Source organism: Struthio camelus, chromosome 1 (genome assembly GCF_040807025.1).
Source record: "Struthio camelus isolate bStrCam1 chromosome 1, bStrCam1.hap1, whole genome shotgun sequence".
In the NCBI taxonomy this organism is placed as follows: Eukaryota; Metazoa; Chordata; class Aves; order Struthioniformes; family Struthionidae; genus Struthio; species Struthio camelus.
Genome location: NC_090942.1, coordinates 118018411 through 118032520, shown reverse-complemented (window position 1 = coordinate 118032520; position 14110 = coordinate 118018411).

Here is a 14110-nt window from a genome sequence, read left to right as displayed (position 1 = left end):
AGAGAAAAAAACATTCGGCTAACGTTTCATGGAATTGGTAAGAGAGAGATTATTTGAGGCGTTCTAGGGTCAATTAGAAAAGTGCCAAATATGATTTGCAACCATCTACTAAAGAATGCGGTTGCTGTGTTGTGTAAACTGCAAGACACAGAATGTTTCTTTCCTTCTCATATTCATTCTCCTGGTGTGGTCAGATTCAGTGTTTTAGTAGAATTGGCCTGTAGGATATTCATGCCTTTTATTATTTATTTTACTGCCTTTATTTTTTCTTCTCATGTTTAGATGCCTCAGGTTCATTTAATAGGGGTTTCCAAAAGTTTCTTGAGTTTCCAAAAAGTCATCGCTTATTTCCTTGTTTATTGTTTTTTAGTTTTTCCTTCAGTGAGAGAATGATTCCTCAGTGTTGCAGGTGATCCCATTTGTGAAAGATCTGTGTAGTATATACAAAGTCATCCCTGGAAGTGAAACAGTTTTCCTAGCTAATCAGCGTTTGTTTTTTCTCCAGTCAAAAATATTTTAAATTGTACAACAGATATATTCTTTCCAGTAAATGATACATATTTTAGCACTGGATTAACTGCAGTGTACTAAACTAGTTATGATGTTTGCATTGTCTTTTGGTTAAGTTTGACAAATAAAGTATTTCCCAACATCTAAAAATCACAGGAAATCAAGAAGCTTAGTTGTAGTATAAGCTGCATGATGATGATGTCAAAAATTTTAAAATAACCTTTCCCATTCTCTGACATATACGCTGTCTTTGCAATATAAGGAGGGTAATTTTTTTTTATTTATGTGCGGGTGTATGTATAAATACATTATAGAGTTAGATGCTTCATCAACCTTTGGTAAATGGAAAAGAACTACCCTGAGCAGAATAAAATGGTACCCATTCCCTCTCTCTAGTTCATCTGAGGAATCTGAAGATGAGCAATAAGTTTCACTGTAAAAAAGCAAAGACAGAATTTGTATAAACTATACCTGAAAATAAAACTTACCAATCTGGAAGGATAAACTGTATATTTCAGTATTATAATTAAGCATATCGGTGAGTAAATATTTAGTCATCAGTAATTTTGAGCATGTTTTTCTGAAAAGCAAAAAGCTAAAGCCCTGCTGGAAACTTTGTAGACTTGAGGTTGTATAATAAGTTCTGAGATTCGTATATAAATCAACTATGAGAGAGAGAGAGAGAGAGAGAAGAGAAAGAGAGAGAGAGAGAAAAAGTTAGTTTGTTCTAAACCATGACGCTTATTGCTACCAAAAGCTGATCTTGCCATTGGAAAGATTAAATAGTTGAAAGGCTACCTGATCCTTTGCAATTTCATCCTTTTAATTTATTTCCCAGGTTCCTTTGAAATCAAATGTGAAATGCATAAGCCTTTGTGATTAATATGTGCTGCTGAATGCTAACTAGCCTTAATTTATAAGTAGCTAATAGAGATATGAATCTAAATCTCAAAAAACTTACTGCACTATTCAAACAGGTTTATTTGTTTTCTCTGGTTTTAGCAATGACATAACTCTGATTAGCTTCAATGAGAGCAGAGACAGAAACTTTTTAATGTCCTTTCCTGTTCTACCTTTGTATGACATTAACAACATGAGATCAGTAAACAGGCAGAATTGTATCCCAAATGCCTGTTTTTGCTGACTATACACAGTAGAAAAGATAACTATGTATCTCTGCCCTATATCTTTGTATATGCATATGCAAAAATTAGAAACTATACTAGTCTGTAATTAGATATGCGAGTCTATCTCTACCTCTGTCTCTCTCTTTCTTACTCACTTGATATAGATATATACACACATTTGTATATGAGGAGCCACAAACAATATGTCAGAAATTATCTTGACATTATGTCTTAATCTTGTAAGTGTTTTCGTAGGAAAGGGACTACAGTTAGTTAGAATATTATATTCTCTATATAGAGACTTGGGTACTGCTGTAGAATTTTTTGTTGGTTGTTGGTCAAATAACCCCTTTTTCTGTTCATAGATGTTGGTCCTCAGTTCATAATTGCACCATTTATTTGACAAAACCTTTTTTGCAGATGTGTTTCAGTCTATTGACTGTAAATTGTTACATGTGTGCTTGCTATCGAAAATTCGGAATACACACCCTGACTGTGTATTAAACTGACATATAAGATCACCTAGAATGAATCTATTCTTTTTCAGGTTTATTACAGATAGAATTATGTTTTAGTGTAAATATCTATCATCATAAAAATCACATTATAAATCAGTAAATACTCTTCAGTATCAGTTACCTGTTCTTGAAGTTTTCCTGCCAGTAAACTTTATTGTTTAGAAATTAAAGAACAAATACAAAAGAGGCATAAGAAAGCACATAAGTGACTGTTAATAAATAATACTTTGCAATATTTGCAATAGTTGCCCAGGAGCATTTTAGTTTAGAAATTGCAACAGTGGTACCACATTGCTACATCAATAATTCGCAAACATAAAAAGCTGGCAATGTGTTTTGTACAAAAGTGTTACGGGCTCAAGGGACAGTAATCCTTCAGTTGGACCGCATTCCAGCAAAATAAGTAGTTATTTTCAGGTTAGGATATTGATTATGTTGAGAAAAATTCAGTCAGTTCTTACTTGCATACATAGTCTACAGCATTTCCTCATTCAAATTGGAGGTCACCTCATCCTTTTTTAGGGGTCCCAGTTGAGTAAAAATGCCTTAAAAACATTTCATGAATACTTAAAATCTTGAAAAAATACCTACAGAAACAATTCAATTTTTATTTATTTAATATTGTTAGATGATGTTCATACATAGTTGCCGGTGGCACATCTGGTATCTCTGAATAAACAGTTGAGAATGGATATCTGGGCAGTATAAACATTAAGGAAGGTTATTTGGAATGAAAAGACACTTTCATTTAAGCTGTAAAGACTATATCTTGTTTGATCTTACTTTAATCTGTAGTGATTAGTTCTGAGTCACCGGGAGTATGTGGCTTGGAATTTAATTTTGATTGACAAGTGGCCTCCCCTTGGTGGAACATGAGAAACTGCTGAGGGAGCATCATCCCATGTGAGCGAGTTGTTTTTGTGGTTTTGTTTGAGACAATTAAGTTAACCAAGAGACTGAGCAGATTAGAGGGTTGCAAAAGATCTCCAGACAGTCAGGTTAGCACCCCAAAAGACCCTCTTCCTGCTTCTGAAGAGCATTCAGACTCCCACTGGTGTCTTGCTGGAGCCCCATGGTGTGCTGAGAGTAGGAGGGGATTGAGGAAGCTAAGTCCAATTCAAATGTTTCCAAACATCGCAGTTTTCTGCATCTGTCACCGTAAAGCTCAGCGTAGTCTTTCTCTGGCTATGCCATGTATTCTCTTCTGACGCACAGTGCATCTGTGAGCAGGTGTAAAGGAGCACTTTATACTAATGAACAGTTGTGTTTAGAGTTGGATGGATTTGGCACTGAGGAAACCGGCATTTATTTGCAGAGATGAGTGCTCACTTATAATCAGGGAAAGAGAGCTTTTGCTCATGTGAATAACACAGTGTGGCAGACTTGATTTTGGCAGAACAGTTTTAATGAAGTATCCACCTCCAGTTGGCCCTCCACAGGACACCTTTATGAAATGTGCTGAAGCAAGCTATCACATCCCAGGTCAGTTTTTGTATGAACGTGTTGGTTTGTAACAGAACTCCATTCCTCTGAGTGGAAGAAAGATTTGACGTGTGCAGTGCGGATAATGTCTTCATTTACTAATAGATTTAGTATGTATTTTCTGTCAGCTTTACATTTGATGCATCAAATGGCAATCTTGGAGCACTGGAAGACATTTGAAGAGACTGAATAGGGAAGAGATCTTTGTTGTAGGTGTTCATTTAGGTAGATGGGTTTTTCTGTGCTTGTAACCATGCTATATTATTTTTCATCTCTTCTGAGGGGAATAAAGTTGTCACATTAAGGAGTTATGGAATTCTCTATGCTTTGTTTGGCAGGCGTTCATAGAGCAACTTGAACCCACCTAACTTCAGTCTATGTTTCATCTTTAACATAAATCATCCGAAGGGGTTCAGAAAGACATAAGCTATTGAAAATACACAAAGTGTTCTTTTCCCACAAAACTTCAAACATAACAGCTGTTCTCTGTTTTTCTAATTCTTCTGAGAATGCAGAAATTTGACAACTTGCGATATGGATTATATTTATTTAGTTCACATTCTCTTTTTCAACAATTATTTCAATAATTATTGAAAATATTTGAATTTATACTTTGCACTTTGCATTTTCTTTCCCACTCAAGTGCAGAGAGAAAAATAATGATCTGTGATTCAAGTGAATTTCACAAGTAACTGAAAAATATTTTCCATCCGCACTGATTTTGGATTTGTTTAAAGGGATATTCAGAGTTAGCAATAATTTATTAGATTGCACAGAAAAAAACAGACTTTAGGGCCCAAATATTCTATCAGTATTAGCATAAAAATAGTTTATGTAATTAGTGTGGCATTATACAACATCTGAAATAAAGGAGGTGTCAGAGCTGAAGTTTAATTCACTTGGTTTCTGTGGAAAGAGTGTTTCTTTGGTTAGCTTTTCCTGAATAATTGCAGGAAAAGACTGATACTAGTTTAAAGGCAGGTCGTTCATCTGCCTTTCTTCCAAAAGGATCATCACATAATTCCTGCCATTAAACGCTAGACATTTACAGTATCATTCACAGCAGCTAAAATTCCTTCTGTAACTTTATTTCCTATGCTAAGCATAGGGAAGAGTACACATACTATAGCCAAGGTAAGCATATCTCTAGGATATGACAGACATTAATTTTTAATGGAATCCATTTTGGCAAAGGCAGACATTTGCTTTTGGAAAGACTCAGCTTTCTGTAGTTCCACTATTCCGTAGTTACTTGTCTGGATTTCCCACAGACTTACTTAGAATAGGCTATGTAGTTATATGAGCGTGTAGTATAATGCAAGATGTATTTCAGCTGCAGCCTCACTTTTAGAGGCAAATGACATACAAAAAGAAGTAAGCACAAGTGACAAATATGGGTATATACAGAGCCAATTTACTGCAGTGATTAAAGGTCATGATATTTCTGACCCAAAGCACAACAGGCAATTCTTAAAGAGATTAAACTGCATTTTGGTAACCTTTATTTACGCAGTTACTGTAGGTTACTGGAGTGCATTGAACTTCAGTGAACACTTCTTATGTATTTTTGATTTACTGAATGCCCCTGTAGGGTTGTGTTCCTACGAATTTTTTTAAGTTACTGGAGGATAAATGAATTCGACTTTACATTGCGTTTCTTATACACCAGTTTTGTTTTGGCAATGGAAGATGCAGAGGTTAATTATTATTTCTGAGTGCCACTTATGCCATTTACTATGAGAAACAGAGTTGAAAAGCTTTGAATCAGTAGTCCTTACAGACATCCTCTGGGACATACTTTTAAAAGTCAAATTTGGAGGTTCAGTGTTAGTTGTGAATTCACTCAGTAGGCCACTCTAAACTGGGCATCAGATTACTGCTCCATGACATTTAATGCATAAACAGATATGAATCCTGGTGCAAGCTCTTGAAGCAGGACCAGGAAAGCAGCAAGGCAGTTGCTCACTGCTGGTTTTGCCTCTTGCAATGCCTGTCTCTCACTGGGGTTTCCATCTCAGTGTCTCATCTTTCCTGAACCTTGTAACTCTCACAGCCTTCTATAGCAAGAGCAATGTAGGTAAAGATGAGTCTACATATATGTCGTCATAGTAGGTTAGAGCACTGAATGTGAAACAAGCAAGTGGCGTGTGGGATAAGTGCTGGAAAACCTGCCTGGGAATGGTATGGAGGTTTTTAGGCGTTCTGGTGCTCCCAAGACTGCTTCAGGCAATTGCAGCATGGAAGTACTTCAGGGCCTGGAGTGGGGATTTAGAAAGCTGTTTCCTTATTGAGGCTAGCCCTCATGACCAGCCTGACAGAGGAGTGCAAATATAGCTTGCAAGTCTATCCTTACAAGTCTACCCTTAAACGAGCTGAAGAAAACTGAAAAAATTGAGAGGATCTAATCTATTCATTTTTAAAATTATTGTTATTATTACATTCACTTGTTTGCTTATACCTTTAAATAAATCCCTCTCTCTCTGCAATGACTGTCGTATATTTGCTATATAAAGACAGGTTTGAGAAAGGTCTCCTCAGGGTAAAGATAAATGTACTTTGATTTAAGTGTATTCATCATCTGTGGTTTGAATAATCATACGTATATATAATCACCCATCAAGAAAAGTATACACCTATATTTGTATATAAATATGTATATATACACACACAGAGCGTCTTGGTATATGTATTGCTGTTTGGTTATTGGAACACTATTATAATATTACTAAATATTCTACAATTATAGTCAAAATATTTTAAGTACCTTGAAGATACATATAAACACAGTCACAGCACTAAATGCAGTTTATAAAAAGAAAGGAAAGAGGTGAGAGAAAAGGATACAACGGGAACTTCATGGCAATGCATATTCATTAAGTCTCTTTGGCAATTATTGAATATTAATGTATGTATATATTTACAAAATACACACATTGCCTCTTTTTAGAAACTGTATATTATGTTTGCTGGGTTTTCAATGCTGAGCACCACTGCTTTTAAAACTAGCTAGGATTTATTGCTAGCATAGCCCTGAGATAAGGCAATTAAAATTAGTACTGGGAGACTCTGTCACCTTCGCATGAATGTATTGCTTATTAATGATTCTTCTCCGATCCAGTGTAGAATCACATATATTCTAACATTAAAAACTGAGCTTCTAAGACTAGAAGGAGGATCATTAAAATCCCAGTGATTGAAAGGACCTCTGAGATCTTAAAAATGAGGGCAAGGTGTTTGCATAACTTTGGAAACACTATTTGCCTACAGCATTGTTTTCAACTTCATGCATACTTTAAACATTACATATGAAGATAACATTCCCTGTGTAGAGAACAGGTCTCTTCAAGTGAGCCTCTGAGCCTGCAAAAATTCACATGCTTGATTTTATGCAACTGGAAGTAGTTCTGCTGATTTCAGCGGAACAATTCAGATGTTTAGCTTTATGCACTCTATCTTTACAAGGTCAGGCACAAAGTAAATAAAGAGCAGGACATAAAGAATGTGCAGTCTTAGGAGAAGGAAAGAAGTTTATTGACTTCAGCAAGGTCAGAATTTTACCATAAGGCCCTCTATTTAAAACAGTATGCATATTAAGCCTTCTGGGACATTGATGGTCTCCTCACTGCCATTTATAAAGATATACTTGGTTAGGAATTTCAGGCCTTTCCATAATATTTTTATTTTTTATTTAGCATGTTCTCTTTACTAGGTTGTAAATAGTAATAAACAGAATAAAAAGTTTGGGTAGAGTTATTAAGTGCAATAAGCTGTGTTGGACATAATAGGAGCCAATATAGAAAAACTAATATGATTTCAGTGCATAGAAGTCTAATCATGGTCCTGAAAGTATTCACAGCACCTTTACTAAAGCTGGTGCTCTGACATGTAATTCCCTGAGAGCAAATGTGCAAACAACTTGAAATTTGTGGGCTAGCAAGATGACTTTTAATCTATAGTCATACTGCAGATTGTCAAAGTCTCAGTTTTATGGTTGTGTGAAATACAATGCGATAAGGAGAAGACTAAGGCTCCTACTAATTTACCTACAGCCTTTTAGAAAGAGCTATCTAACAGGAGACACGTAAAAAATTTTCTAACAAATGCCTGTAACATTGCATTACAGGCATTCTTCTGAGGATACAACACAAGTAAGATATAAACATGTAGGAAAACTTTTTGTAAAGTTTTTTATTATTATTATTTATTAATGCTGATAATATCGTTGCTGTTCTACTGTTCAGAGGAGGAATCACAGATCTTACATTGCTGGAAATCTAATACAGTTGGGATGCATACCATAGCAGGCCAGATGAGAATCAAGTTATGAAAGCTGAATCAAGTTACTGATTAGTAATTATTCACAGCTGATTTCTCCTTTATTCTCCCAATAGAAAAGTTATTAGTATCATTCACTGAGATACTAAGAAATAATGATTAAAACTTAAAATTGAAGGAATAGGGTTTTCTACCATCAGTAAAGTTCCGAAAGTTATCCAAAGTTCAATAAGGTTCATAAGTTATCCAAAAGTATCCAAAAAATGTCTACTTTGTCTCATTTTTCCAAAGCTCTTTACATTTATTAACTCACCAAATGAGTAATACTACTAATACCAGTGCTAAGCATCTGCACAAATCTTTACATGATGAAGCCTCAGTCTTGACCATTTAGCCATTCAGGGTTTATTCCTCTTACCGTAAATGACAAATATTCCTTAACACCACAAAGTAAAAAAGATAATATTTGCTGGATAAGATATTACAAATCTAGTGTTCTTGACAAGTTAACTGCCGTTATATTTTCATTTGAGAGAATCTGGTACATTGTACTAATTATCATTTTAGGGAAACTTATTTTTTTATTAAGCAAAATCTTGAACCACTTTTTTACCAATGAAAACGGTAACTCCCTCTCTTCCTTTCAGAAACACCAATAATTCTTCCAGTGGGTTGTTGTTTTCTTTTCTTTTGTCTTTAGTTTTATTGTAAAAGTAAATGGAAAATCTTTTTTTTTTTTAGCCAGCAAACTCATTTTCAGCCACTCCCCCATTGTCTTTTATTACTATCTTTCTCCTGTATCCTTAGGCATCTATTTTTGTATTCTTATTTAACATGGTAATAGATCTTATCTAACCAGTTTCTTAGGGAACTTTTATGTGACATCTCTTAGGCTGGAATGTTCACAAATACTTATGAAAGAAGGGCCAGTTCTTTTTTAATGCCTCCAGGGAACTTATGTCTCTGTCTTTGAGGCACTTTTGAACATACCACCTATGGATTCCATTTCCTGGTGTTTAGCTGTGCACACTACGAAGGTGAACACACATATTTTGTTTTGAGAGTTAGCTTTTAAGATGTCTCCCACAGTAATTTTTTTTCTTAATAGTCTCTTGCGATCTGATCCAGCTACGTTATTAACTATGAGCCAAACTTTAAGTTGACTTCAGCAAGCGTACTGTGTGCTTAAAGTTATTCATGAATAAATACGCCCTCCTAGATTAGAAATTTGATTGTGATGATTTAATTAGATTAGACATTCAGTAGTATTGCAGGCACAAGATAAATTTGCAAATAAAATATTTTAAGTGGAACATTTAAATGGTAAAGAAAATGACAGAGTCAGGCCCAGCTTTTCTCCTTTGGATAACATAGTAGTGTACTCTCTCCGGATTCAGAATTCGTGTAGTAGGGGTTTAGTATCAGACATGTTGAAGCTAAAGCAACACATGACAAAGCCTCACATGACGGGTCTAATGTATTTCCTAATATTGATAAACACTTGTATAGTACCCAATATAGAGTTTAAATTACCTTTAGGCGGTTAAAATAAATTTCAGCGGTAATAAATCTGCTAAGTCAATGCCTGCTAAAGTAAAGCTTAAAAATAAAACTACTTTAGTCTTTTTTATTATATTCTGCATAGCATCATGTTGTACTACATGATGTGTATTAAGTGCTAATGTAATTTACTCTTAAAAAGAGTTCAGTGGTCTGCTCTTGCTTTATTAAAAACTCACTCAGAATCTATTTTACTGCAGTGTAAAGGTTTTCAGGATGACGTCCTTTGTAACAGAGAAGACAAAGAAATAGCAGGAAGAAAAAAGAAATGCAGCATGAGATTTAAAAAGAGTAAAGATCTGTATAAAGAAATTGAGATCCAGAAACACTATGAGGAGAAAGCTCAATAAAAAGATTTGTGCTGGAGAGTATGTAATAGGAAGACGCCCATTTAAAATTGTTTGGCTTTTAGAAAGTATATTTTACATACCAGAAACCAAAAGAAAAAATGGTTAAAAGTAAAGTTTTTAAAGTCTTCATCTTGAGTCATAATACTGGAAAAAGCATTTTAAAAATCCTGTAAATCTTCTAAAGCAGTATTTTATACCTAGGTTTAAACTTAGACTAACCGCATGAGAAACAGTCAGTTTAAGTCATAGAAGAATCAATATTTTTTTTATTTTAAATCATCTGCATAGAATTTTGTGGTTCCACCATTCACATCATAACAATGTTAACTTTTCAGATGTGAAAAGTACAATATTAGAAAAGGCTCCCATTTTTCTTTACCTGTGCATGTTTAATCAGTTCTGACCAGTAAAAATACTTCATTGAGATACTCTAGGTCAGTTAATATTACTTTGCAGTATTGTATCTGACTGTACTGTCTTAGCCGCTGTTTGTTAATCAGTTTATTCTTTTCCATACTTTAAAAGTTACTGTTATATGTTCAAAAAGTAGAGATATAGATCATAATACTGGATCATACAGCAAAGTCTATGTTTGTGGAACTGTGAACAGTCTTGGCTTTCCTGATTTTTTCCTCTGTTCTATTTGTGGTAATAGCCATTCATTTATCTTTTTATTTACTATTTATTAGTGTTCATAGCATGCTGACACTCTTCAAATAGGCAAACCTTAAAATTGATGAGGATTTCATTTACCAAAGATAACACAAATTGTACCATGTAATATTTCATTTTAAATTGGCTGCTATCCAATTCTTCAATTCCGTATCAAGACCAAATAAGTTGAATTTGAAAATGGCAGCAACCTCATTGTTAGACTTTGAGATTAAACTTCAGTTTGCTGTTAGACATAATGAAATAAGTTTTATTGCAATTTTACGTCCTGGTGAATCACTAAATATGGTATGGCACAATGCCACCTGAGATTTGTGCAGTTAACAGGAAAACTATTTTTGTTGCTTATGTGTGTTTGAGGAGGTGAGAGGATCTTGGAGTTATATATATCTATATATAGTGAAGCATATTTATCCCTCAAGAGAGCATGGACATGTTACCAGTGTAGTAGGTAAGTTTACCAGGCACTGTCCTGCATTCCAGCCTAGTTTTAAGAAATAAGATCGGAGTGTTTTCAATTTCAAGTGGAAGAGAACGTATAGCCTGTATAGTATCCCTAATCTTTAAAAGAGGAAGCCAGACAGGCCTGCACTGCTGACAGCTAACAAGAAACTTCCCCTTTGATCTCACATTTGCAAATTCAGGGTGATCTGTTATTTGTAAATGAAACAATTCTCAGTAAAACACCACTTCAAATGACTCTTGTTGACTTGCTCTTCCAAGATGCACATGCATATCAATAGGCTTAATGTATCTTCTCTAAACAGGGATAATACTATTGTTATTGGCCATTGCTACGGTATAGAGAAAGTGTTAGGGAGGCACTTCAGTGACCAGTGGAGCTGATGATGTATTCTGGATAAATGTAGAAGTTCATATCTGATAAAGGTGTAACAGTGTTACAGGACCCTCAATTTCTAGCATATTTTCTAGTCTTTCTAATCTCTAGTATATATAGACCCTCAATCTCTAGTATATTTTTCTGGGGCATCCATTTCCACATTGTTGTTATTGCAGACATTCTCTGAATTCAGGCCAGTGAGTAAATGGTTTTCTTAGTGTATTCAAAAAAGTCTACACATTCTGTAAAAGGTCAGGCTTTGCTATCTTTAGGAGCCCTGCTATATTTAAACTTTTCCTAGTATTCATTCTAATCCAGTCTCCCCATATGCTCTTCACTTGAAAAAATGATCAAGTTAGGCCTTTATACAGCCAGATTCCTGGCTTTTTAGAGTCATAGTATATGTCTGTTTTATATAGATTTTAAGTTCTCGAACAGTGTGAGTTCACAAGAGGATACAGAAATGGATTTTTGCACTGTTTTTGATTCACCTGGACTTCCACCAGGTTTGCCTTAAGTGCAGGGTTCAAAGAGAACCTCAGTGATGCCTTCCAAATTTGGCTTGGGTGAGATCCAAACCTGTAAATCCTTCATCCTCCATACACATATATTAGACTACTTTCCTGTGTTCAGGACGGGGTTCACTCAGAACTCAGCCCAGGTGTTTTGAAAGTTTATTTGAAGCAAGGCCAAGGTTTGGAGTTGTAATTATACCAGAATTGAAGCAGATTTGGCTAGAATTTGCATTCGGTTGTGAAAGATTTGCTGAATCCTGGGTGGTGGTATTAGGCCTTACTATTACTTTATGTATCAGCCATGAGAAGGAGGAATGAAGGAGGAAGTCATGTTGATCTGATTCTCTTAAGTAGATGGAAATGAACACATACTTTTAATTTTGCACCGCAGCTTTGACAATCTCAAAGTTAACATTTTTATTGCCCCTGTACTACCAGCTTTCCTTTTCTGTCTATGGTTAGTACTCTTCTCAAACGATTAGAGACAGTGAAACAAAGGAGATATTCTGCTTTGTACTTTTTTATCCTTTTTTACTAGGTTCTGCCACTTACACTCACATTGAATTACTTTACAAATAGGAGTTCTTTTTGGAGTGGAATTAAATTAAATACAAATTAAATTACATATGGATGAAGCGTAGAATTTCATGTATGATGTTCCTATTCAGCAAGCATCCATTGTCCTTATTTTAATTTCAGCACAAGGCAAGCATACATACAAAGTAGAGAGTGTATGAGGAGACTGGATTAGAGTGAATATTAGGATAATTTTACTATACAGAATTTTAAGTCTGGTACTTCCAGTAGAAGTCAGAATGCACCTAGTCATTTTTTCCAGAGCACTGATCCACATTCATGTTTTTCTGTTTTGACTTGTTTGACCTTTCCATCATGAGACAACTCCACAACAACTCAGTAGATGGAAATAGATGTGAGGTCATACAGAGCCTACGGAGTGAAATTTGAAGACAGCGAAAAAAAAAAATCATCCAAGTCAATACGCTTTGGCAATTTGCTCAGTTTCACAAATGTAAAGAGTGAAATGGGTGCTTAATTTAAGGCTTTATTACAGTTAAATATTCACTAAAATATTCAGCCAACCTTTCTTGCTGTGAAAAAATAGCATTTCAGAGTACATGCTTCTGTTTCCCCTTTCCTTCCCTTCTTTTTCCTCCCTCAAAGATTCTCTGTTTCAAAATCATTTTAAGAACCTTCTTAGAATGACTTGTTTCAGGGAAGATGTCTGCTGCAGAAGATCATCTCCATTTAGATGAATAAAAGTTTCAGAACTAGTTAATTATTGACTATCAAACAGATAATTGAATTCAAATCACTTAAGTCACTTTTCTAAAGAAGCTGTAAGTTTCTTTAGAAACTTACATACATCATACAGGTCCTTGGAAGGTTTCAGTGCAATGCCTTTTAGTATTCACAATATTCAGAAAGGTAAGGCAAGGCTTACTGTTACTACTCATTAAGTCTGTGAGTCATCTTTCAGAACCCAGATTATATGCTATGTAGTAGATTCTTCGCAACTGGCCAACCAAGTTCACTTCCACTTGTAGTTCTATTTATTTCACTAAAATTGTGTTTTTTACACAAAAGATAATCAGTTTAAATTTACATTTTAATTTTATGTGCCTTCCTGCACTTACATGGGTTAAATTGCTTGTATAGATGCATCAGAAAAGATCGACATTTGCCTATCTGTAATTTCAACATAAATACCTGTGATTTTATCTTTATTCTAGGCCACTTTGATACGTGCTGAGTTTTTTTAACCTCAGGTCACAGGTGTGTTTGCCTAATACTTACCTAACTTATGTTTAGCATCCTTAAAAAGTTTTAGGCAAAAACTGACACCTGCTCTTCTTTAAGCCAGTCGATGACTGGATTGTATGATGGGAGCCTTGCAGTTTTGATAAGGAAGGAGACTGTTGCAGGTCCATGGGTAAATAAGGAAGTAATATTTGCATCTGAATGAAATTTATTTGGTGCAAAAAGACAGGAAGAGTCTTTACTTTATTTCTGAGGAAATCCTCCCAGTAACAGGGACTAGTAAGAGTGAAGGAACAGCAATGACAGCTTCATTGGAATATGCTGCCTCAGAGGTGAAGCCAGTGCAGCCCTAAAGGGTGCAGCGGGCAGTATGATCCAGTCTGTACTGTTCATGTCAGGGCTGCTTGCTTTCATGGGATAGAAGAGACCTGACTGCGTAAATGTAACACACTGATGATCTCAGTCCCTCTGGGACTTTTCC